The sequence below is a fragment of the Salmo salar genome, chromosome ssa22 (assembly GCF_905237065.1).
Source record: "Salmo salar chromosome ssa22, Ssal_v3.1, whole genome shotgun sequence".
NCBI lineage: Eukaryota > Metazoa > Chordata > Actinopteri > Salmoniformes > Salmonidae > Salmo > Salmo salar.
In genome coordinates this window covers 23,623,658-23,651,316 of record NC_059463.1, presented here as the reverse complement: position 1 = coordinate 23,651,316, position 27,659 = coordinate 23,623,658, and the positions used below count along the sequence as shown (strand labels likewise).

Sequence of the window (27,659 nt, the reverse complement as noted above, 5' to 3'; positions counted from 1 at the left end):
GTGTGATTTTTAAGGAACTCTGATTCCTCTAGCAGCTGGTGGTGCAAATGAGTGGATCGGCTGTGCTCTCAGGGGGTCCAACAGTTAAGCACAAAATGTGTGGCTCCTGTTCATGATCTTTATAGGGCACATGGTGGAATTTAGAGGTAGGTTCCCTCCCTTGATAGAAAATGGCATAAATCTTTAGCAATTTACAATAAGCTTCACCCGTGATAACTTTGTATTTGTAAGTCGTGTACATCATGTACATGACAGCTTTGTGCATTGGTCAAAATAGCAGAATATCCTTATCTCTGCAGTTACTTTTAGTGAGATTAGTGACTGTCACAACCTGGGATGTCTTGATCAGCAGTTTCACTGAAATCTCTCCTCACTGTTTCCTACATCCTAATATGTATTATCTGGTCTTGTTTATTGTGTTCAAACATGGCTGCTGAGTAATAAGAATTGCTGTCCCACTGTGTCTCCACATTAGGCTTCTTATTAGAGGCTTGGTAAAGTACCTCAGCCTACAATACGGTGTGCCACTTATCTCTGTGTTCATGGTTCATCACAGGGGGCTTAAGCCTCTAGGAATAGCACTCCTAAGCACTGAGGATTTTTCATCTCTGTCAACACCTTAACTCATTCTTATCCTTTTCCCTTCTACCATTCATACAATAACATTCCCCAAGAGACTAGAACATCTGCCTACCAGGCAGCACTAGATTTATTCAGCGTCACCATGACCTCAGCTTTAAACAATATGCTTCTGCATTTCCTTGATGCATGCTATATCAAGAGTAGAAATGCACATAATAAAGTATCGACATGGAATCCATTAGCATTTATAAAGTATGTCAAATCTGAGATAATAAGACGGAAAATATGTCTTCACGCTGCGGTGCCTGTTCTAAAAAGGAAATATGTGTGTGGAAATTACATGGAGAAAAGAAAGGACTGGCAGATTTACAGGAAAAAATATTCTTCAAGGAACATCCTCAAAGATGTTTAGGTCTCCATGACAGGGAGTGTCTTAATGTGCTTGAGCATGCACATTCAAATATCTGACAAATACTGCTGGTACTATCACCATTGCAGGCTAAAGCCCTCCCTTGTAATGAACCCTACAGCACCCTATAAGTGTGTGTGACATCAGTATATTGAAACGATTTATCTTTCCATCTCTGTCTTCATCTTCTGCCCTGATAGAGTGATACCTGCCATATCTACCCTAACATTTGCTATGATTCCTGCCCCCTCCCAGAGCTGATGTTTCCTCAAGCATTCCTTAGCTACGTTACATTTGGGTATTATTCATTTGTCTGCAGTTCCATCAACATAGCATTGTTGTCTGCAATAGCCTGAGATTCTAACTGAAAATATTGTACATCAGTGCTTTTGGTTTGACATTATGTTTGCCTTAGTGAGGGAACCCAGTTACTTACATCTCCAGTTACAGTATCTAAAACCCATATTCCCTACAGTGAATGCACCATCTCTGGGTTTTTTTTAAGTCCTGCATTCAGATTAGGCGAGAAGGGGGAATAAGAGATAGAAAAAAGAGGAGTAGTATCCTAATTTGCACATTGACGTCAGTCTGGATGGGCAGGAGCTGCGCAGGACGGGATGGTTGAGGGGGGGATTGTGTAGGCAGTACGTCTTATGACCACAGGCTTTTTTTCTTTATGCATGGTGACTTCTTTCCTGTGAGCCATAGACAAGCTTTCTTTCTTGGGGATTGCAGTCCTGAGGCGTTTCTTCCCAGCGACGCATTACCAAAAATCGTAAAGACATAATTTAGCCAAATCCTCTGCCACTTGAGGTCTTAGCCACAGTATTTGGGTAGGGTTTTATTGAAGGGGTCTATATAAGCCCTACAGTATATAATCATCACATAACATCTGTCATTTAGTACAATGTTCACCTAGCTCACTAAAATCTTTGATCCATCGCTTGACCTGACACGCAAGTTCACTGAGTTAATTTCCCATGTGCAAATTAGATTTCTCATGGTGACAACTAGTGGAAATATGAATAAACGTTAACAAATGGCTCCTGCCACGTGATGGATAATGCTAATGTTGACACTTTCAAAACTGGCTTTACCTTGTACTGATGTGTCACTACTTGTACAGGTCTAGCAGTTGTTGTGGAAGTACATCTGGTATGGAACACTTTGTCACTTACTGTAAATAATGATGGGAAGATGTGTTATCATTGTGTCTCAATATGCAGGACCAAAGCATTTATTGTTCATTCTCAAGCATGATACTCATTTATATAAGAGGTTGAGCCCAATCTTTATTTTGTGGATCATTAGCGATGTGCAAACAGACTTTGCAGTTAACATTAAGTTATATACTAGTCTGCATGGTGTTTGTTGTAAACATCTTTACTTTTAAGAAAATCTATTGTGGTTTATGTGAGTATATGACAACATCGCAAAAACTGACCTAAACTGAGATTTAAAAGATGATCTTCATATTCCAAGCACAGCAACTCAAAAAACTGTCTCTGGGTAAGAGCATCAAGGGAAGTTAGGGAATGTTTTCACAATAAAAAAAATGTGAACCACCATCTCTTTTCAATACTATGCTCAAAATTTGAAATGATGTTTTTAACATTGTATAAAAATACAGACTCAGAGCTTGAAAAATGCATATCATACAATTTATTTTGAGGGAACATTGGTCAATTATACTGCTTTAAAAGTCTAATCCCATTTAGGAAAGAAAGACATTCATTTTTTTTGCTGTGATTTGCACACTTTCACACTTTACATGAATCTTTGGGATACATACACTATGTATACAAAAGTATGTGGACACCCCTTCAAATTAGTGGATTTGGCTATTTAATTTGCACCTGTTGCTGACAGGTGTATAAAATCGAGCACACCGCCATGCAATCTCCATAGACAGACATTGACAGTAGAATGGCCTAACTGAAGAGCTCAGTGACTTTCAAATCAAATCAAACTTTATTGGTCACATATACATGGTTAGCAGATGTTAATGCGAGTGTTGCAAAATGCTTGTGCTTCTAGTTCCGACTGCAGTAAAATCTAAGAAACTATCTTATACACACAAATACACACATTTGTAAAGGGATGAATAAGAATATGTACTGTACATATAAATACATATAAATATATGGATGGTGCGGCATAGGCAAGATGCAGTAGATGGTGTAGAATACAATATATACATATGAGATGAGTAACATAGGATATGTATACATTATTAAAGTGATACCTTTATTAGGTCAATTTATTTAAGTGGCCAGAGATTTGAGTCTGTATGTTGGCAGCAGCCTCTCTATGTTAGTGATGGCTGTTTAATAGTCTGATGGCCTTAAAAAAAGAAGCTGTTTCTCAGCCTCTCGGTCCCAGCTTTGATGCACCTGTACTGACCTCGCCTTCTGGATGATAGCGGGGTGAACAGGCAGTGGCTCGGGTGGTTGTTGTCCTTGATGATCTTTTTAGTCTTCCTGTGACATCGGGTGCAGTAGGTGTCCTGGAGGACAGGTAGTTTGCCCCCGGTGATGCTTTGTGCAGACCGCACTACCCTCTGGAGGGCCTTGCGGTTGAGGGCGGTGCAATTGCCATACCAGGCGGTGATACAGCCCGATAGGATGCTCTTGATTGTGCATCTGTAAAAGTTTGTGAGTGTTTTAGATGATAAGCCAAATTTCTTCAGCCTCCTGAGGTTGAAGAGGCACTGTTGTGCCTTCTTCACCACGTTGTCTGTGTGGGTGGACCATTTCAGTTTGTCCGTGATGTGTACGCCGAGGAACTTAAAACGTTCCACCTTCTCCATTGCTGTCCCATCGATGTGGATGGGGGGGTGCTCCCTCTGCTGTTTCCTGAAGTCCACGATCATGTCCTTTGTTTTGATGACATTGAGTGAGAGGTTATTTTCCTGACACCACATTCTGAGGGCCCTCACCTCCTCGCTGTAGGCTGTCTCATTGTTGTTGGTAACCAGGCCTACCACTGTAGTGTCATCTGCAAACTTGATGATTGAGTTGGAAGCGTGCATGGCCACACAGTCATGGATGAACAGGGAGTACAGGAGAGGGCTGAGAACACACCCTTGTGGGGCCCCAGTGCTGAGGATCAGTGGGGTGGAGATGTTGTTTCCTACCTTCACCACCTGGGGGCAGCCCGTCAGAAAGTCCAGGACCCAGTTGCACAGGGCAGGGTCGAGACCCAGGGTCTCAAGCTTAATGAAGAGTTTGGAGGGTACTAGGGTGTTGAATGCTGAGTTGTAGTTAATAAACAGCATTCTTACATAGTATACACTGAGACGGTGACTGAGTTAATCAGGAAGTATATAGGGAATGTTGTTCCCACTGTGACGATTAAAACCTATTCAAACCAAAAACCATTTATAGATTACAGCATTTGCGCAAAACTGAATGCGCAAACCACCGCATTTAACCACGGCAAGGTGACTGGGAATATGGTTGAGTACAAACAGTTCAGTCGTAAGGCAGTCAAACAGGCAAAACATCAGTGCAGAGACAAAGTGGAGTCGCAATTCAATGGCTCAGACACGAGATGTACGTGGCAAGGTCTACAGACAATCATGGATTATAAAAGAAAACCAGAACAAGCTAAACACCTTCACCCGTTTAGAGGAAAACTGTCTGGTAGACTGTGAGCTCTCGTTCTCCGTGGTCAACATAAGACATTTAAGAATTTGAACCCTCACAAGGCTGCCGGCCCAGACGGCAACCCTAGCCGCGTCCTCTGAGCATGCGCAGACCACCTGGCTGGAGTGTTTACGGATTATTCAATCTCTCCCTATCCTAGTCTGTTGTCCCCACTTGCTTCAAGATGTCCTGTTCCTGTACACAAGAAAGCGAATGTCACTGAACTAAATTATTATGGCCCCGAAGTAGTCACTTCTGTCATTATGAAGTGTTTTGAAAGGCTATTTAAGGATCATATCACCTGCACCTTACTAGACACCCTAGCTAGACCCAATGCTATTTGCATACCGCACCAATAGATCCACAGATGCTGCAATCGCCATTGCACTGCACACTGCCCTATCCACCTGGACAAGAAGAATACCTACAGTGGCTTGCGAAAGTATTCACCCCCTTGGCATTTTTCCTATTTTCTTGCCTTACAACCTGGAATTAAAATAGATTTTTGGGGGGTTTGTATCATTTGATTTACACAATACGCCTACCACTTTGAAGATGCAAAATAAACAAGAAATAAGACAAAATAACAGAAAATGTATAACTATTTGTGCATAACTATTCACCCCCTCAAAGTCAATACTTTGTAGAGCCACCTTTTGCAGCAATTACAGCTTCAAGTCTCTTGGGATATGTCTCTATAAGCTTGGCACTAGCCACTGGGATTTTTGCCTATTCTTCACGACAAAACTGCTCCAGCTCCTTCAAGTTGGATGGGTTCCGCTGGTGTACAGCAATCTTTAAGTCATACCACAGACTCTTAATTGGATTGAGGTCTGGGCTTTGACTAGGCCATACCAAGACATTTAAATGTTTCCCCTTAAACCAATCGAGTGTTACTTTAGCAGTATGCTTAGGGTAATTTTCCTGCTCGAAGGTGAACCTCCGTCCCAGTCTCAAATCTCTGGAAGACTGAAACAGGTTTCCCTCAAGAATTTCCGGTATTTAGCAGCATCCATCATTCCTTAATTTCTGAACAGTTTCCCAGTCCCTGCCGATGAAAAACATCCCCACAGCATGATGCTTCCACCACTGTGCTTCACTGTGGAGATGGTGTTCTCAGCGTGATGAGAGGTGTTGGGTTTGCGCCAGATATAGCTTTTTCTTTGATGGCCAAAAAGCTACATTTTAGTCTCATCTGACCAGAGTACCTTCTTCCATATGTTTGGGGAGTCTCCCACATGCCTTTTTGGCGAACACCAAATGTGTTTGCTTATTTTTTCTTTAAGCAATGGCTTTTTTCTTGCCACTCTTCCATAAAGCCCAGCTCTGTGGAGTGTACTGCTTAAAGTGGTCAAATAGACAGATACTCCAATCTCCGCTGTGGAGCTTTGCAGCTCTTTCAGGGTTGTCTTAGGTCTCTTTGTTGCTTCTGTGATTAATGCCCTCCTTGCCTGGTCTGTGAGTTTTGGTGGGTGGCCCTCTCTTGGCAGGTTTGTTGTGGTGCCATATTCTTTCCATTTTTTATAATGGATTTAATGGGGCTCTGTGGGATGTTCAAAGTTTCAGATATGTTTTCTAACCCAACCCTGATCTTTACTTTCCACATCTTTGTCCCTGACCTGTTTGGAGAGCTCCTTGGTCTTCATGGTGCTGCTTACTTGGTGGTGCCCCTTGCTTAGTGGTGTTGCAGACTCTGGGGCTTTTCAGAACAGGTATATATATACACTGAGATCATGTGACAGATCATGTGACACTTAGATTGCACACAGGTGGACTTTATTTAACTATTTTTGTGACTTCTGAGGGTAATTGGTTGCACCAGATCTTATTTAGGGGCTTCATTGCAAAGGGGGTGAATACATATGCACGCACCACTTTCCGTTTATTATTTTTTGAATTTTTTGAAGCAAGTATTTTTTTTTGTTTCACTTCACCAATTTGGACTATTTTGTGTATGTCCATTACATGAAATCCAGATAAAAATCAATTTACATTACAGGTTGTAATGCAACAAATAGGAAAAATGCCAAGGGGATGAATACTTTTGCAATGCACTGTATTTAAGAATGTTGATCATTGACTACAGATCAGCCTTCAACACAATAGTACCCTCCAAGCTCATCATTAAGCTCAGGGCCCTGGATCTGAACCCTGCCCTGTGTAACTCGGTCCTGCCCTTCCTGGTGGCAAAGGTAGGCAACAACACCTCCACTACACTAATCCTCAACACAGGGGTTCCACAAGGGTGCGTTTTGAGCCCCCTGCTGTACTCCCTGTTCACCCATGACTGCGTGGCCTCGCACGTCTCCAACTCAATGATCAAGTTTGCTGAAGACACAACAGTGGTAAACCTGATTACCAACAATGATGAGAAAGCCTTCAGGGAGGAGGTGAGGGCCCTGGCAGAGTGGTGCCAGGAAAATATCCTCTCCCTCAACGTCAACAAAATGAAGTAGCTGATTGTGGACCAGGAGACAGCAGAGGGAGCTCACCCCCACCCACATCAATGGGCCGCAATGGAGAAGGTGAAAAGCTTCAAGTTCCTATGCGTACACATCACTAACATTCGGAACCACACAAACAGTGTGCCTCTACAACCTCAGGAGGGTGAAGAAATTTGGCTTGGCCCCTAAGACCCTCACACACTTTTACAGATTCATCCTGTCGGGCTGTTTCACTGCCCGGTAAGGCAACTGCACCGTCCGCAACTGCAGGGCTCTCCAGAGGGTGGTGTGATCTGCCCTCCAGGATATCTATAGCACCCGGTGCCACAGGAAAGCTAAGAAGATCATCAAGGCCTTCACAAACCCGAGTCAAATTGAATGCATAGAGATCCTGATGCCCATTGTCATGCCATTCATCTACCGCCATCACTTCATGTTTCAGCATGACAATCCACAGCCCCATCTCGCAAGGATCTGTACACAATTCCTGGAAGCTGAAAATGCCTGCATACTCAACAATCTTTACTAACGTCATGCCACTGGCTTTGAGTAAAGCCAGTGTGTCTATGTATGCGGATGACTCAACACTATACATGTCAGCTACTACAGAGTCTGAAATGCTACTACAGCGACTGAAATGACTGCAACACTTAACAAAGAGCTGCAGGTATTTTCAGAATGGGTGGTTGGGAAAAAGTTTGTCCTAAATATTTCAAAACCAAAAGCATTTTATTTGGGACAAATCATTCTATAAATCCTAAACCTCAACTAAATCTTGTAATGAATACTGTGGAAATTGAGCAAGTTGAGGTGACTTAACTTTTGAGTAACCCTAGATTGTAAATTGTCATGGTCAAAACATATTGTTACAACAGTAGCTAAGATGGAGAGAAGTCTGTCCATAATAAAGCGTTACTCTGCCTTCTTAACAACGCTATCAAAAAGGCAGGTCCTATAGGCCCTAGTTTTATCACACCTGGACTAGTGTTCAGTTGTATGTTCAGGTGCCACAAAGAGGGACTTAGGAAAATTGCAATTGGCTCAGAATAGGGCAGCATGGCTGGCCCTTAAATGTACACGGGGAGCTAACATTAATGATATGCATATCAATCTCTCATGGCTCAAAGTGGATGAGAGATTGACTTCATTGCTACTTGTTTTTTTAAGAAGTGTTGACAAGCTGAATGCACTGAGCTGTCTGTTTAAACTAATGGCTCGCAGCTCAGACACCCCACAAGGCATGCCACCAAGAGGTCTCTTCCCTATCCCCAAGTCCAGAACAGACTATAAGATGCGCACATTACTACATAGAGCCATGACTACATGGAACTCGATTCCACATCAGGTAACTGATGCAAGCAGTGGAATCAGATTTTTTTAAAACGGATTAAAAAACAGGTACAGACACACGCATACGCTAGCACACGCACTCTACACACGCGTAAATTGGAATATTGTTTTATGGTGGTATTATACATTTTGTATTGTAGATATGTAGTGGTGTAATAATGTTATATGATGTAATGTTTTATCTTTTGTTTTATGTGTAATGTTAGTGCCTTAATGTGTTTGGACACCAGGAAGAGTAGCTGCTACCTTGGCATCAGCTAATGGGGGATCCCTAATAAATAGAGAAAAAAAAATTGTTATGCGGAGTGGAACAGGGAAACCCATGAGCAGACTCAGATGAGGAGACTGGGATGAAGTAACCAAGGTATTTATTGAAACACAGGGGGAAGATGGAGTGCAGGGCAGGGGAAGCTCGGGAGGGTTGCAGGAAACCAGGTGCGGAGGGTGAGGCTGGAGCGATAGGGGTTGGGACATGGTAAGCAGGTCCGGAGGGGAATCCAAGGGAGCAGTAGAGTGGGGAATCCAGGGCAGAGTAGCAGGATGAGGAGACGTGGGACTGGAGACAGGGACCAGAGTCAGAGCGGGCAGAACTGTAGCGGAGAGGAAAACTGTGTCAGGCAAGGAAAACAGTCACAACAGGATCCACATAGTAACGAACGGCTAGAAACGTAGACTGACTGAGCAGAGATTATGATCTGGCCATGTGGAAGTGGCAGGACTGAGTATTTGTAGAGGTCTTGATTACGGAACAGGTTGCTGCTGGTTGGGATCTGCTCTGACTCCAGCACACCTGTCTCCGCCCACACAATCACACACACAGAGAGAGAGGGAGAGGTAGAGAGCACTGGGGAAGTGGCGGCAGGTCAAGGAGACACAAGTTGAGCAGGAGAGGGCGTGGCAGGAGCAGATGTAACAAATGTCACCCATTGAGCATGTTTGGGATGCTCTGGATCGACGTGTAGGACAGCATCTTCCAGTTCCTGCCAATATCCAGAAACTTCGCACAGCAATTGAAGAGGAGTGGGACAACATTCCACAATCAACAGCCTGTTCAACTCTACAGTATGTGAAAGAGATGTGTCATGCTGCATGAGGCAAATGGTGTTCACACCAGATACTGACTGGTTTTCTGATCTCCACACCCCTACGTTTTTTTAAGGTACAGTTGAAGTCGGAAGTTTACATACACCTTAGCAAATACATTTAAACTCAATTTTTTCACAATTCCTGACATTTAATCCTAGTAAAAATTCCGTCTTAGGTCAGTTAGGATCACCACTTTGTTTTAAGAATGTGAAATGTCAGAATAATAGTAGAGAATTATTTATTTCAGGTTTTATTTCTTTCATCGCATTCCAAGTGAGTCAGAAGTTTACATACACTCCGTTAGTATTTGGTACTTTTGCCTTTAAATTATCTTACTTGGGTCAAATGTTTCAGGTAGCCTTCCACAAGCTTCCCACAATAAGTTGGGTGAATTCTGGCCCATTCCTCCTGACAGAGCTGGTGTAACTGAGTCAGGTTCGTAGGCCTCCTTGCTTGCACACGCTTTTACAGTTCTGACCACACATTTTCTATAGGATTGAGGTCAGGGCTTTGTGTTGGCCACTCCAATACCTTGACTTTGTTGTCCTTAAGCCATTTTACCACAACTTTGGAAGTATGCTTGGGGTCAATGTCCATTTGGAAGACCTATTTGCGACCAAGCTTTAGCTTCCTGACTGATGAACATTTTCCTACCTCATGATGCCATCTATTTTGTGCAGTGCACCAGTCCCTCCTGCAGCAAAGCACCCCCACAATATGATGCTGCCACCCTCGTGCTCCATGGTTGGGATGGTGTTCTTTGGCTTGCAAGCCTCCCTCTTTTTCCTCCAAGCATAACGATGGTTTTTATAGCCATATTTGTTTCATCAGACCAGAGGACATTTCTCCAAAAAGTACTATCTTTGTTCCCATGTGCAGTTGCAAACCGTAGTCTGGCTTTTTTATGGCGGTTTTTGAGCAGTGGCTTCTTCCTTGCTGAAATAATCAGTCTGTTAACAATTGTTAGAAAAATGACTTGTGTCATGCACAAAGTAGATGTCCTAACCAACTTTCCAAAACTACAGTTTGTTAACAAGAATTTCAACTGTATCTGTGACCAACAGATGATTATCTGTATTCCCAGTCATGTGAAATCTATAGATTGGGCCTAATGAATGTATTTAAATTGCATGATTTCCTTATATGAACTGTAACTCAGAAAAATCTTTGAAATTGTTGCATGTGCGTTTACATTTTTGTTTAGCGTATATTATACATTATAAAGACAAATATATAAAACCTGCTGAAATATAATGTAAATCCTGTGCCTGAGGTCACTCGGTGTCACTGTGTATCTTTTAAGTGGGAAAGTGTTAGTAATCCTCTCAGTTGGTTTACAGTAATTTCTTCAGTTAGACTGACCTATGTTTTCAGATGTGCAGTTTACCCGTGTGACTGCCTCTTTTCTAGGAGACTGGCACATGATGGAAGGCTCACATTAGTCCTGGTCACAGCTGACTGAACATCACATTCTGCAGGGTTCTGAGACCTCGGTCATGTTGCAGTAGCACGCTGGAATGTAAAATGGCAGTTAAAGTATGCGTTGGGATTGTAGATAAGCCCATTGGCCGTCCTGTTTACTATATTATCCATTCCCCCAGACCGGGCTCAGGAAAATGAATGCACACGTTTCACAGTAATAGGAATAAATAATGTATCATATTGTATATGTTTGTAGCTTTGATCAGATTTATGGTGATATGGGTGCCGTCAGTTGTTAGATATCTGATGCTACAACAACAATAAGACGACTGTCATATAATTAGAAATAACCTAGTTTAGTAATTTTATTCCATTCTACTAAAAAGGACGGGCAGCCCTGCACACAGGAGCAGCTAAACATGACTCACTGGGTTATGGGATTATCCTGTTAGGCTCACCCTGAGTCCTTTTCTGGATGGAAGGAAGGACCAAAGGTCAGTGCCCCAGATTCCTAGTGTGGCACAGGAGATAACGCTTTAGACGATATCAGAGAATTAACACCCAATTTGCTTGAATATTTGTACAGTGCCTTCTGAAAGTATTCATACACCTTGACTGCCTGAATTCAAAATGGATTAAATACACTGCTCAAAAAATAAAGGGAACACTAAAATAACACATCCTAGATCTGAATGAATGAAATAATCTTATTAAATACTTTTTTCTTTACATAGTTGAATGTGCTGACAACAAAATCACACAAAAATAATCAATGGAAATCCAATTTATCAACCCATGGAGGTCTGGATTTGGAGTCACACTCAAAATTAAAGTGGAAAACCACACTACAGGCTGATCCAACTTTGATGTAATGTCCTTAAAACAAGTCAAAATGAGGCTCAGTAGTGTGTGTGGCCTCCACGTGCCTGTATGACCTCCCTACAACGCCTGGGCATGCTCCTGATGAGGTGGCGGATGGTCTCTTGAGGGATCTCCTCCCAGACCAAAGCATCCGCCAACTCCTGGACAGTCTGTGGTGCAACGTGGCGTTGGTGGATGGAGCGAGACATGATGTCCCAGATGTGCTCAATTGGATTCAGGTTGGGGAACGGGCGGGCCAGTCCATAGCATCAATGCCTTCCTCTTGCAGGAACTGCTGACACACTCCAGCCACATGAGGTCTAGCATTGTCTTGCATTAGGAGGAACCCAGGGCCAACCGCACCAGCATATGGTCTCACAAGGGGTCTGAGTAGCTCATCTCGGTACCTAATGGCAGTCAGGCTACCTCTGTGCGGCCCCCCAAAGAAATGCCACCCCACACCATGACTGACCCACCGCCAAACTGGTCATGCTGGAGGATGTTTTTGGCAGCAGAATGTTCTCCACGGCGTCTGCAGACTCTGTCACGTCTGTCACATTTGCTCAGTGTGAACCTGCTTTCATCTGTGAAGAGCACAGGGCGCCAGTGGCGAATTTGCCAATCTTGGTGTTCTCTGGCAAATGCCAAACGTCCTGCACGGTGTTGGGCTGTAAGCACAACCCCCACCTGTGGACGTCGGGCCCTCATAGAGTCTGTTTCTGACCGTTTGAGCAGACACATGCACATTTGTGGCCTGCTGGAGGTCATTTTGCAGGGCTCTGGCCGTGCTCCTCCTACTCCTCCTTGCACAAATGTTACGGAGGTAGCAGTCCTGCTGCTGGGTTGTTGCCCTCCTACGGCCTCCTCCACGTCTCCTGATGTACTGGCCTGTCTCCTGGTAGTGCCTCCATGCTCTGGACACTACGCTGACAGACACAGCAAACCTTCTTGCCACAGCTCGCATTGATGTGCCATCCTGGATGAGCTGCAATACCTGAGCCTCTTGTGTGGGTTGTAGACTCCGTCTCATGCTACCACTAGAGTGAAAGCACCGCCAGCATTCAAAAGTGACCGAAACATCAGCCAGAAAGCATAGGAACTGAGAAGTGGTCTGTGGTCACCACCTGCAGAACCACTCCTTTATTGGGGGTGTCTTGCTAATTGCCTATAATTTCCACCTGTTGTCTATTCCATTTGCACAACAGCATGTGAAATGTATTGTCAATCAGTGTTGCTTCCTAAGTGGACAGTTTGATTTCACAGAAGTGTGATTGACTTGGAGTTACATTGTGTTGTTTAAGTGTTCCCTTTATTTTTTTTGAGCAGTGTATAAAGTGAAAACATGTTTTTAGAAACTGTAGCAAATTTATTGAAAATGAAAGAGAGAAATATCTAATTTACATAAGTATTCACACCCCTGAGTCAATACATGTTATAATCACTTTTGACAGCTGCGAGTCTTTCTGAGTAAGTTTCTAAGAGCTTTGCACACCTGTATTGTACAATATAGGCACATTATCCTTTTAAACATTCTTCAAGCTCCGTCAAGTTGGTTGCTGATCATTGCTAGACAGCCATTTTCAAGCCGATTGAAGTCAAAACTGTAATTAGGCCATTCAGGAACATTCAATGTCATCTTGGTAAACAACTCCAGTGTATATTTGGCCTTGTGTGTTAGGTTATTGTCCTGTTGAAATGTGAATTTGTCTACCAGTGTTTGTTGGAAACTGAACCAGGTTTTCCTCTAGGATTTTGCCTGTGCTTAGGACTATTCCATTTCTTTTTTCGTAAAAACCTCCCTAGCGACAAGCATACCCATAACATTATGCAGCCACCACTACAGTATGCTTGAAAATATGAAGAGTGGTACTCAGTGATGTGTTGTGTACGATTTGCCCAAAACATAATGCTTTGTATTCAAGACATAAAGTTAATATCTGTGCCACACTCTTTGCAGTTTTACTTTAGTGCCTTATGGCAAAAAAGTTTTGGAATATTCTGTACAGGCTTCCTTCTTTTCACATTCACGTCATTTAAGTTATTAATGTAGAGTAACTACAATGTTGTTGATCCAGCCTCATTGTTCTCCTATCACAGCCATTAAACTCAAACTTTTTTTTTGTCACCATTGTCATCATAGTGAAAAATCGTATTGTTTTTTGTCTTCTCCGGCAACTGAGTTAGGAAGGATGTCTTTATCTTTGTAGTGACTGGGTGTATAGATCCAAGTGTAATTAATAACTTCACCATGCTCAAAGGGCCATTCATTGTCTGCTTTTTATTTTATTTTTACCCATCTGGTCTTTGTGGTTGAATCTGTTTGAAATTCACTGCTCAACTGAGGGAGCTTACAGATAATTGTATGTGTGGGGTACAGAGATGAGGTAGTCATTGACAAATCATGTTAAACACTATTATTCCACACAGTCAGTCCATGCAACTTATTATGTGACTTGTTAAAGGAAAAATCCCCCCAAAACCACAAATTCCTTTACTTTACAGTGTTAAATATTTTGCCGTTATAATAAGGTTGGTAGCAACATGGTAAATCGTTGGGGAAATCTCTTGCAGCTCAAATCGACTACAAAATCCACAATACAATGCTCTCTCTATGGGCTGGCTGGCTAGCTAGCAAATGTATCTAGCTAGCAAACGTAGCTACAAACAATAATACCAAAGACAATATCAGCATGTAACGTAACTAGTTATATGTAAAATCTTCTAAACAAACTCCATTGTCAATTTAGGAGTCTAGAATCTCACCATATTCAACCTGCAGATCAATGTGCCTCAAAGAGTGGAGTCTAACGTTCACAACGGCAGATATACTTTTGAGGAGATGGGAAACGTTGCTCATACAACGTCAATGAGCCAAGTAGAGCATTCCGGGACAAGGAGCGCTCTCCTTCAAGGAGTGAATGGGAGTCTATTGTTTGCTATATCAAAAAATTCAACATTAGCACAAATAATTTGCGCAATGTGAGACAATTACCTTGCTATCTGTAGTATCGAATAGCTTTGGAATCGTGACATTACATACCTTAGAGGAAAATAGGCACGTTTCTCGACATATACACTGACTTTGAGAAGGGATTGCATGACGATTAGATTACCAACCTTGTGACGCAGCACGACAACGTGTTGACAGTCTGCAAGGTGGGCTGGTATTTGTTCCTTCATTGAATGCATTCCTATCTCCTTTATATAATATCTCTGGCAATGGTACCGTGCAATGCACCCTGGACTAAACAGGCAGACAAATAGGAAAAATGTGCTAGACCCGTCGTTAAATAAAAAAATTGGCGAGGAGGGAATATCGCAAAAATATGATAAATTGCTCATTCAAGAGAAGACATCCTCTCAGCCAGTATTGAAATCTGACATGTATTCCTATTAACTTCAAGTGTAGTGAGAGCAACTTTATCATTGTGCTACGTCATACCAGCCGGATTTCTGCCTGCTTGAATTCATTGTATTTATTTATTTAACCTTTATTTTATTTAACCCTGGGAATCGATAGAACATCACTCAGAGATGCACAAAAACAATATACAATTCGAAATGGGTGAACTTTTCCTTTAATCAAATGTTTACTTATTTCGGCTTGCCATAACAAATGGGTTGAATACTTATTAATATTTTGATTAATTCCAACATGCTCTTAGAAATCCTTGTCAGGAGCTTACAATTATGTGATTTTAAGCATATCTTATTTTTTCCATGAGCCTTGTCATACTTTTTGGCTAAAGAACCAGGATATTTATTTATATTTTGTAGGCCTACAGCAGCATTACATAATTCTGAAACTGTTTGAATTTGAGCAATTGGAAAACGTCCAATAAATATTCTGTAACTTTATTTTCAACTGAGAACAGTGCAATGTTTCTAGTACTTTTCTAAGTTGTCTTTGCATTCACAATGTAATTCAATTTAGGGACATGACTGTGATCTGAAAGCTTACTGTTGCGTAACTACACTTCAGTCAGACTTCTTTGCTCTCTTAAACAACATTTCTATAAGGATAGAAAGCACACTTTGACTGGGAGGCATTTTCTGTCTTTATTCTCCGTCTCTGAAGATGGCATTTGGAAATCACGTAATAATTCCTAAAGCTAAATGCTTTCCAGTGTCGTTGCTGAGTATGATGGAATCATTAATCTACTGATGTTAAGAGCTGCATTATTAACTGCTGGCGGCTAATTGCTGATGTCTGTGTTTACAGTGTGTGGCATTTACTATCGGTTTTGATGATATACGCACCAAAAGGCTTTTTTAAATGTCAGCTACATAGGTCTACCTCACATCTTTTATGTAGCTTAACAATATGACATCTCTGATGTAAATGAACATGGCTCATTCTATACTGTCAGCTAATTCCAAGCTACATCACAGAAAGAAAGACAATGTCATTTTTGTCAGAACAGAATGGTGACATAGATAATCTTTAGCACTGATAAGGAGAAGAGGCCATGGAGAAAGGAACTTGGAATCTGTGCGAAAATGTAACACATAAATGAGACTGAAAATGGAACACATAAAGGAGACTGATTATATCAACAATCAAGAGGTTGCCAAAGAAGTGGAGGACTGAGATGAGACAATATGTGGGTCTAATTAACCCCCTTACACTCTTGGGAATTGGCCTATATGGACACGGCTGAATTGAAATGTTTCTTACAGAAGACATATTGAAAGCATATGCATAACCATGGTAGCAATTAAAAGGGAACAGTTTGGAGATTATAGGAAAATTATTAGACTGAAGGTGAGGACACAACAGTTCACTTGACACAAGACTGAATCCAAACATTACACTGTTGATTTTATGCGCATTTTACATTCCCTGTACTTTTTACTGCATTTGTTGATAACAAAATCTGAAAATACTCTGGGTACATTCAGTTACATGTTAAGAATATTATATTGGAGTAGGTGCAACATGCACAGTTCCTAAGTAATTGCAATGCACTTTTTTGACTCAAAGAAGAGTCTTCAACTATGAGGTGCTTTTTTAAGCTCTCCGATCTGCCGTTGCAACCTCAGGGCATTTCGTATTATTCTGTATATGTAAATCCGAGACACTTCATTTAGTATGATATGCTACGTTTGGTATGGTTACATAAGACAGATAGTTGCTTAAGGCAACAACAAAGGAGGGTGGTTGGTTGGTTGGTTGGGTTGGGTTGGGTTGGGTTGGGGTGGACTGGTCAGCATATAATGTGAATGTCTAGCAATTCCAAGGTTGAGAGTTCGAATCTCATCACAGACAACTTAGCTAATTAGGAACCTTTCAACTACTTACTACTTTTTAGCTACATTGCAACTACTTAGAGTGCTAGCTAACCCTAACCTTAACTCTTTTAGTTAACCCTTCCCCTAACCCAAACCTTAACCCTTTTAACCTAACTTCTAAACTTAACCCTAACCCCTAACCCTAACCCTGAGCCTAGCTAATGTTAGCGAGCTAGCTAACGTTAGTCACCTAGCCACCTAGATAGAATTCGTAACATCATACATTTTACAAATTCATAGCATGATATTCATTTTGCAATACCTTTAGTAAATTGGTAACATATTGTACATTTAGAAATGTGCTAATTCATTACATATAATACGAATTGTAATAAAAAAAATGTATTCAACCTTTATTTAACCAGGTAGGCCAGTTGAGAATAAGTTCTCATTAACAACTGCGACCTGGCGAAGATAAAGCAAAGCAGTGCCACACAAACAACAACACAGAGTTACACATGGGATAAACAAACATACAGTCAATAACACAATACAAAAATCTATAAACAGTGTGTGCAAATGTAGTAAGATTAGGGAGGTAAGGCAATAAATAGGCCATAGTGGTGAAATAATACAAATTTAGCAATTAAACACTGGAGTGATAGATGTGCAGAAGATGAATGTGCAAGTAGAGATACTGGGGTGCAAAGGAGCAAAGAAATTAATAGCAATACGGGGATGAGGTAGTTGGGTGGGCTATTTACAGATGGGCTGTGTACAGGTGCAATGATCGGTAAGCTGCTCTGACAGCTGATGCTTAAAGTTAATGAAGGAGATATAAGACTCCAGCTTCAGCAATTTTTGCAATTCGTTCCAGTCATTGGCAGCAGAGAACTGAAAGGAAAGGCGACCAAAGGAGGGTTTGGCTTTGGGGATGACCAGTGAGATATACCTGCTTGAGCACGTGCTATGGGTGGGTGCTGCTATGGTGACCAGTGAGCTGAGAAAAGGCGGGGCTTTACCTAGCAAAGACTTATAGATGACCTGGAGCCAGTGGGTTTAGCGACGAATATGAAACGCGGGCCAGCCAACGAGAGCATACAGGTCGCAGTGGTGGGTAATATATGGGGCTTTGGTGACAAAACGGATGGCACTGTGATAGACTACATCCAATTTTCTGAGTAGAGTGTGGGAGGCTATTTTGTAAATGACATCGCCGAAGTCAAGGATCGGTAGGATGGTCAGTTTTACGAGTGTATGTTTGGCAGCATGAGTGAAGGATGCTTTGTTGCGAAATAGGATACCAATTCTAGATTTAATTTTGGATTGGAGATGCTTAATGTGAGTCTGGAAGGAGAGTTTACAGTCTAATCAGACACCTAGGTATTTGTAGTTGTCCACATATTCTATGTCCAGAGTAGTGATGTCCAGAGTAGTGATGCTAGATGGGCCGGTGCGGGTAGCAATCATTTGAAGAGCATGCATTTAGTTTTACTTGCATTTAAGAGCTGTTGGAGGCCACGGAAGGAGTGTTGTATGGCATTGAAGCTCGTCTGGAGGTTTGTTAACACAGTGTCCAAAGAAGGGCCAGAAGTATACAGAATGGTGTCGTCTGCGAAGAGGTGGAAAAGAAAATCACCAGCAGCAAGAGCATCATTGTTGTATACAGAGTAAAGAATCGGCCCGAGAATTGAACCCTGTGGCACCCCCATAGAGACTGCCACAGGACCGGACAACAGGCCCTCCGATTTGACACACTGAACTCTATATGATGAGTAGTTAAGGAACCAGGCAAAGAAGTCATTTGAGAAACCAAGGCTGTTGAGTCTGCCGATAAGAATGCGGTGATTGACAGAGTCTAAAGCCTTGCCAAGGTTGATGAATATGGCTAATTCATAACATATAATAAGAAATGGGTGATGGACATCCACAAATTAATACATACCATATGAAATTTAACATATCATCCTAAATGTGTTTTGGATTTACATACAGAATAATATGAAATGCTCTGAAACCAGGTTGGCCGTTCAGGAACTGGACCAAGCACACTTTTATTTGGACCTACATCCCTGCCTTTACAAAATTACTGTTGTTGTTTACGCAATCCAAAAATGGTCCATTATAAACCGTAATCTGGGTCAGGTGGGAATAATTTGAAAGTTTGTTCTATTGTCAACATAACTTGCTAAATTATCAAATATGACCTGACAGTGTTAGACTTTCACAAATTAATTCAGAGAAGCAGATTGTAATTTTGGTGCACATGGAATGAGTGCAATGAGATGCGTGGTCCGGGGCAAATTTTCTTCACAATACAACAAACATATACTCACTCTGTTCAGGACAACCCCGGGTATAACGCCATGTCATCTTGTAACTGTACATCAAACACAGTGATCATAAACCTTGACACTGTATATTACATCAGTTTTATTATATGGAGATGTGAAGTACATATTTGTACATTTTTGGTTCGCTTGTATGACATCAAAGTAGTATTTATTATAATCCTCAATGTCTCATCGTACAGCAAGTCCTATTAATTTACAGCATTTTCCTCACTCAGAATTATAGTTTTTTTCAAAAGTTGTCCAGTTAGCAGGAGGGGACGGGCAACTTCTTGTTACGTGCATGCGGTGCTCAAGTTCAGAACGTCTGTCAGTCAAAACCCTGTGAAGAGACACTGAGCTCTGATGTCATGTATTGCATGGTACTGTACAGCCACTGCGTTCCAATTTAGGTGATTATCAGTGTCCAAATCTGGCATTTTCAATGGGTACGAGTGTAAAGGGCTATGGAAAGAGTGGCAAGGAAAACCCAGAAAAGATACGTCACATTTTCTGCTCCTCCATGTTCTAATAAGGGACTGACAGCTTGCACGATGGTGGTGGTGCTATCCTTTAACAGTAACTTCTTTTTCTGATTTTGACCTTTTTTCTATCATAGGGTTATATATTTTGGGATATATTGTTTTTATTTCCAAAACGCTATATGTAGGTTTTCATCTGCAATTATTGTTTATGGGTACTTTCATGTGTGTGTAAAATATTACTGTTCTCATATTTTTTATTAATAGATTTTAGATGTGAATTCAAATTGTTTTTCTTTGCAAAATGCTATATAACCATTGTTTAACTGGAATGGAATGTTGGTATCCTGTATATTTGACTGTGATATGTGGTTGTCTCACCTAGGTATATTAAGATGAATGCACTAATTGCAAGTTGCTCTGTATAAGAACATCTGCTAAATGACTAAATGTTTTATTTACTGATCTAATATTACTGTATTGAATAAAAAATAATCTATATTTTTTAAAAATATTCAGGTCACAAATGTATAATTTGTAAAGTTCTTTATAATAAATGTAGTTATTCGTTAGATTTGACTAGCAGTGCTACTTATTTCTCTGAGTGAGGCAGAAATATAGCATTTATTATTTGTCTCTCTGAAATGAAAGCATCAAGTGATAGATTTTAAACTAATACATGTCTGTCATTGAACAACCCTGATTAGATAGTGAAAAACCCCACCAGTCTCTTTCATAAGTTTCTTAAACTTATGATATATAGCATTTTTGAAGTGTGAATGAATTCCCATTGCTTTTATCGAATAAGTTATATAATTTATTGGGACATATAGGCTATATGAGCTGTTGAATGTTGCACATTTAAAACAGGAAATTACATTGTGGTAGGGTGAAGGACTCAAATGAATCTCACAACCATCAATCCAGGATGACATTGTTATAAGGTTTTCATTTTAATTTTCTAGAATAACAAGATAGTCGATATAAGGAAAGCAATGTGATAGGTGACTGTGGCAATTGGTAATGAATATTGACGTGTTTCTCTGAGTGAGTCTACTCTGATTCATAACTTTCAGCGTGGAGTCAATAATTAGTCACTGACACAACATTGTTCCCTGAAATCTGAGCTTTAATAAGAAATAAAGAAACAGGACTGATGATGATGATGACGAACGGTGTGATATGGTATTGATTGGTCGTGATCAAATACAACACAACTGAACTAATGATCCTAACAGTAGTCTGTAGATATAACACAATAACTTAAACTGGAAAATATATACTGATTAAAACTGTATTTCAGGTTTGCTTTATTATAGATGTATTGTGTAATGACACTTAAAATGTAAGGAAATCAACTACTGCTTCAGACCTGTGATGAGAGCAGAAGCACTTCTTAGCCATAGTGGAACAAGCTGAGGAAATAGGGTGTTTTGCTCATACATTGGATGACATGTCATTTTATCTATGTCTATAGTACATTCACTTACATGACTTGAAATTGATTATATAGTATGTAACCTCACTACTGTAGCAGTATTTCTATTTCTAAATTAGATATGCGTGAACATGCAGTGTATACAGTATATAGGTTAAGTGAAAATGTCAGATATTTACAACCAAATTGCATTAACAATATGTAATGAAGCAGCTAAGATTTAATCTGCTCACACTGCCAAGGACATGCGCTCTGCAGAAATACATCTTGACTAATATTGAGACTGAGTTGACTGAGTAAGTCATCCTGATAAAATAAGTGGTGAGTCTAAGAAGTCCAAAATCCACATTTCTTTCATCAGGCCTACCTCTAATAAACTTCTAGGCACATAGTCTCCTCGGCAGAAACAAACTCTGTATTAATATGGTATGTCTGATTATGCCTGAAGTTCCCTCAACCTTTATATGTCTCACATAAATATTGCGAGTAAATACGATTGCCTTGTCCCCCACAACCACTGCATTAGTGGTTATTTTGTCAAAGCCCTGGCCTGGTGCCATAGGAATAATCGGAGACAGTTAAACTGTAATCTCATATAAATTCCATGTTCCAAGGGCTGTGGCCAGACAAGGCTGTGATATATGAAGTCAGTGGCATGGAAAAGGGCAGGTGACGAAGCTCAGACTGTTTGATATTCAGATGGATAGTTTTCCTCCAGATGACCTAAGTGGGCAGTAAAATGCCCTTGCAGTTGCAGGGAAAGGGACAATAACAACGTGATGAGACTTTAAAGTCTAAATGTCAGTCGTTCTGGCAATTTCAGACTTTTATTGTCTTGGAGTTTTTGTTATTGGGATGATAGGTATGTGGGGTGAGGTCATATCTGGTAGCATGCTATTATGATATTACATATGTATATTTTGATATGCTAATCTCTGAATGAGTATAGAGATTCCTTAGTCTGAGTTATATTAAAATGTTTGTGTGTTCTCTGCACCACACAGTAATATTAAAGTCTGCCTCCAGGTGTTCTCGACACCGTGATATATGACAGTGTTTCATGTGAATGCTAAAGTCAAACGGCCAGGGGCAAGGATGAGTGTATTGTTTGAAGCTGACCTTGGCTAGTCCTCTTGGCTAGGACTCAACATGTTTTTGTTCTGTTTGCACCATTTTCATTGTTTATGCCCACTGCACATATGAGGGTTTAATGCAGTTAGAGATGCTATGTAGATTATTTTGAATGTAATTTCTAACTTTAGGAAGGTTTATATATAAAACCATTTTGAGGTATTTAACTGTCTTAACCATTTAACACCATCATTGACTTGCAGTAAACGTAACTGTTCTTGTATCACGAGGCCAGTCGGACAGGTGCTTTCATGAATTGAGAGAGGAGGGGGACTAGAGTACATACATACTGAATGTGAGCCAGTCAAGTCTTCCCAATGAAGTTTATAGTCCTCCTCATCAGTGTGAAATGTCAGCCTATCTGGGCATCTCCAATAGGCGTTTTACCACATGTATTTCTTCTCTGAAGAGCACCCAGACAAAATCAACTTCCTGCCAACCTCTGCTGCAAAGTGTACGCGTTGGGCAATCGTTACACATTTACAGAGAACAGGAAAAACATTTCACAGCCATCAGCATGTGTTTTGTGTGCTTGTGCATCCTAACAGTCACTTAAAGGAACCCACTTCCTGTCTATCTTGAAAGTTTATCTCAAGCATCATTATGACATTGTTGTGCTTTTTTAGTTTCATATTTTACATTTATTCAGACAGTTGGAAAGAGAGGGAGACAGAAGGAAGTGGATGAAAAGTAGAGAAAGTGTCAGACCGGGGATTCGATCCTCCACCACAGTGACTAATTGGGGGTAGATATGTATGTCACTCACATGGAGAGTACAGATGTAGGATCTTAATTTGAACCAGATTTCTACAGCAGAAGAATAATCCTGCAGCAATAGGAAATGTGGATTATAATGAGTGGACATTTTTGTAGGGGTTGATACATTTTTTATTAGGGAAATCAAGTGTAAATTACAAACTTTAGAAGCTTTTTTAAACTCAAATACAGTACAAGTTTGCATTTCCTACTGTGCAGTGAAATTCTCAGCAACAAAAGAGTGATCAAATTAAGATCCTACATCTGTACAGTTGCAGAGCTAACCTTTGCTTTGTCTGAGTGTGAAACAGCAGTATAACATATGGGACTGGCTGTTGGTTAACAAGGACATATCTTTTTAAAGGGAGTCAAAAGCACTGAAATGTGTCAAGCAGGGAGTTCCTAAGCTGTGCGTTTCCTAAACACACGTCATACTCATTAAACTCCCTCCTCCACTATACCACTAAAGCCACTCCAACAACGAGTCTGATGCCAGCAGCCATATCAAATCCTCTGCATTCAAGTAAACACTGATAAATGTGGATTGTAAGGGCAATTACATTTCTCATGTATCCTGAATACATTAAATAGAAGATGTTGTAGCACCTTTTTTTGTTGCTCTGGATACTGTTATATGTGTTCAGGGGACAGTTCAGTGCATCGGTCTTGTTCAAAGACTTTGCCAGCTGTAAAAGAAAAGAACAGGTTGAATTACTCTTGCTCAATCTGCCCACATTATAAGAGACCGTTTGATCGCTCCCCCGTGTTCCAGACTCATAATTCTAACCAAAGCAGGGTTTTCCAATCGAGGGGCAGCTACTTGAAATATAAATCTTTCAGTGTTTGTCTGGTGTGTGAACACGACTTATTTTGTCAGACGAGGCAGTGTGAAAGAAATGAATAACATTAGAGGGGAATAGTATGGGAATTGTATTAGACAGCGAAGTCCGAGGAAATAGTTGCTCAATCTCGGCTGAAGGATGAAATAGAAAGACAAAACATTGTGGAGTAAAACCTTGAAAAGTAATGCAACTACGCTGAGATATTGGGTTTGGAGGGTGTTTGAATGTAAACCCAATGTAAGTGTTATGATACACTAAATATATATCAAAACAGAATTGAAGTACTCTGAAATACCCAAAGTGGTTCTACAATCTGAATAATTGTGTTTTTTTTTGTTGAGTTTTGTGAAAATACTTTTTGGTGTTTTGTAAAAGGCAGCATCAAAACAGACTGTCTCTCATTCAATCACATGGTTTTCAATTTCTAATTGGTTTATTGCATAAATATTGACTGAAAATCTTCAATCTATGTTTTGATTAACATTTTAAAGAAGAGACTGGGAAATTAGTAATTTCCCTTGGTTAAACTTTGACACCTATTATAGAGTACCGTTCCCTGGCTCATTGTGAGATTATAAATCATTTTACAATCATTTTACAACAGATTAGAAACAGGAGGAGACAGAGATGGAGTGAAAGATGGACAGGCGAAGGTGGGAAATGAACCCCCGACGTACTGTGTGAGGAACTTGGGCCACAATATCAGAAGCCAGTCTGTGGCATGGAGGTGGAGACAGGACATGCGTGGCAGGTGTGCCCTCTAGAAAACTCTACGGCTTTCCCCTAGTTACCACAGCCACAAAGTCAAAATTGGCTATATAGTAAAAATTCATGAAAACAAAAATGTGCTATTTGGTCTTTCATTTAAGGTTAGAATTCAGCATACGGTTAGAAGGGTTAAAGTTAGGTTTAAAATCAATTGAAGAAATAGGCAGGGTTTATGACTTTATGTCTGTGGTAACTATCGTCAACTATAAAAACAGGAACATTTGCGGGCGCCTCCCCTGTATTTGGGTCCTGCACGAACACAGACAGGTGAGAGCAGAGCAAACTCTCCAAAATAATCCAAGAAAGTATGTGTCAATGAAAATGTGAATACAAAATGTTATCACACAAGAATTTAGGTTTTCCAGACAATTTTGTCGAAAATAGGTTCATTACTGGAGGCAAGTATTTTGGGGGTTGGGGTGCTGCGATTCTTTTCACCAATGCGTTAGGGTTGGGCGGGTTTGGTGGCGATGCAGGAAAAAATGTATTGCCCGTGCTACAGAAGTAACAAAGACAAATAGAAACAAATTTGTGTTGATTCGGCACTCGAGCATCAATACATTACCCATCCCCCAACACTGTCAACCAAGAGTCAAGACTAAACCAATTCACCTTGGTGGTGTGCAGACTGGTTTTATATTATTCTTAATGATTTTGCACAAACCAGAAAAAAAATGCAACAATATGTCTGTGAAACTATATATTCAGGGTATTATGAATGAATTGTAGTTTATTTGGTAGAGTTTCATTGTTTGCACCTTTCATGCAATTGTTTTATATACAAATTGAGTCCTGCTTTTTAGTTAGTACTGCTGGCTTATTTGGATACTAACATTGTGAGCTTTATCTATTGTTTTATATGCTACACTAAATAGCTGCTGCCAATTTATCCTGCTCTAGCATTGGCCTACCACACCACATGTTATCACATCCACTTTTGACATTCATATTGTTTTATTGTTGCTATATTTGCATAGCTTAATCATGTATGCATTTTGCAATTGATATGTTTAATCATTTTTACATTTTAGTCATTTAGCAGACACTCTTATTCAGAGTGACTTACAGGAGCTATTAGGGTTAAGTGCCTTGCTTAAGGGCACATCAACAGATTTTTCACCTAGCGACCTTTCAGTTACTGGCACAACACTCTTAACCACTAGGCTACCTGCCACTCCTATAATTATGCACTCATGTACTATCATTATTGCTTTTTACTAGTTCCTATTTCTCTGTTTCCCTGCAGAAAAACATACATACAGTTTTTTACTTTTTCAAAATGTTGTTACGTTACAGCCTTATTCTAAAATGTATTCAATAAAAAAAACGTCCTCAGCATTCTACACACAACACCCCATAATGATGAAGCAAAAACAGGTTTTTAGAAATGTTTGCAAATGTATTAAAAATAAAAAACAGAAATACCTTATTTACATAAGTATTCAGACCCTATGAGACTCGAAATTGACCTCAGGTGCATCCTGTTTCCATTGATCATCCTTGAGATGTTTCTACAACTTGGAGTCCACCTGTGGCACATTCAATTGATTGGACATGATTTCGAAAGGCACACATCTGTCTATATAAGGTCCCACGGTTGACAGTGCATGTCAGAGCAAAAACCAAGCCATGAGGTCGAAGGAATTGCCCGTAGAGCTCCGTGACAGGATTGTGTTGAGGCACAGATCTGGGGAAGGATACCAAAGGTGCTTCAACAAAGTACTGAGTAAATGGTCTGAACACTTATGTAAATATGATATTTTAGTTGTTGTTTTTTTATAAACTTGAAAAATAAAATGTAAAAAACAGATTTTACTTTGTCATTATGGGATATTGTGTAGAGTGACGAAAAAACAACAACAATTGAGTCAATTTTAGAATAAAGCTGTAATGTAACAAAATGTGGAAAAAGTCAAGGGGTCTGAATACTTTCCGTATGCATTGTATACTACGTTACCCATTGGCTGGCCAATCCTAACCAAAGACAAAAATCACAGACTAATGCCAACTGAACTGTAAACTGTCAATCATATCATCTAACTCAACTGTACTGTGATTCAATCCATTTGAACAACCTTCCGTGCCATGTACCATCATCTGAATATAAAGACTCAGTTCAGATACACTAGTATAATGGATGACTGGTAGATCGTATTGAGCCCTGGGCTGAAATTTGTATAAGTTAACGCAGTATGGTGCGTTTTTCATGCAGAAAAGAAAAGATGAAACACAGAAAAAGTATTTTTACGCAGATATTCAATGCTTCTTATTGTAAATTCTGCTCCGCTTCAGTCAGGGTTCACTCCAAATCATGAATCATGAACAGTTCATTTGGCATTAGTCTGTGATTTTTGTCTTTGGTTAGGATTGGCCAGCCAAATTCATGAAAGGAAAAATGTTGCACTTCTCCACTCGGATAAAATATATTTGCTTTTGTCTGCACAGCCAGAAGAGGACTGGCCACCCCTCATAGCCTGGTTCCTCTCTAGGTTTCTTCCTAGGTTTTTGGCCTTTCTAGGGAGTTTTTCCTAGGGAGTTTTTCCTAGCCACCGTGCTTCTTTCACATGCTTTGCTTGCTGTTTGGGGTTTTAGGCTGGGTTTCTGTACAGCACTTTGAGAATATCAGCTGATGTACGAAGGGCTATATAAAAATAAATTTGATTTGATTGGATCACCAGACAGCGCTCTGACTGACGTATAGGCTACTTTTCCCCCGGTACTTTCTTTCTGTGTAGTTTTTCTCAGATAGCAAGATTAACTTAAAATTAAACATTAGGAAATGTAGCTCGCTACATTATTTCTTTAATAAACACAAAAAATATGATGGCCATGCATCGTTTTTGCAAAAAAATACTTAGCTTTTTCATTGTAAGCTAATT

The 27,659-nt window shown here is 40.3% G+C and overlaps 1 protein-coding gene and 1 long non-coding RNA gene across 3 annotated transcripts in view; one reads left to right on the top strand and one right to left on the bottom strand.

Moving 5' to 3' along the window:
* igsf21a (immunoglobin superfamily, member 21a) overlaps positions 1–27,659 on the top strand; it is a 265,550-nt gene that overhangs the window by 20,381 nt on the left and 217,510 nt on the right. The gene's annotated exons all lie outside the window — the stretch shown is intronic.
* LOC106582979 (uncharacterized) lies at positions 8,784–11,515 on the bottom strand. The gene is made up of 3 exons (XR_001323415.2): positions 11,369–11,515; positions 10,881–11,030; positions 8,784–9,022 (listed from the first exon to the last, which is right to left on the bottom strand). It is a non-coding gene; the product is annotated as an uncharacterized lncRNA (long non-coding RNA).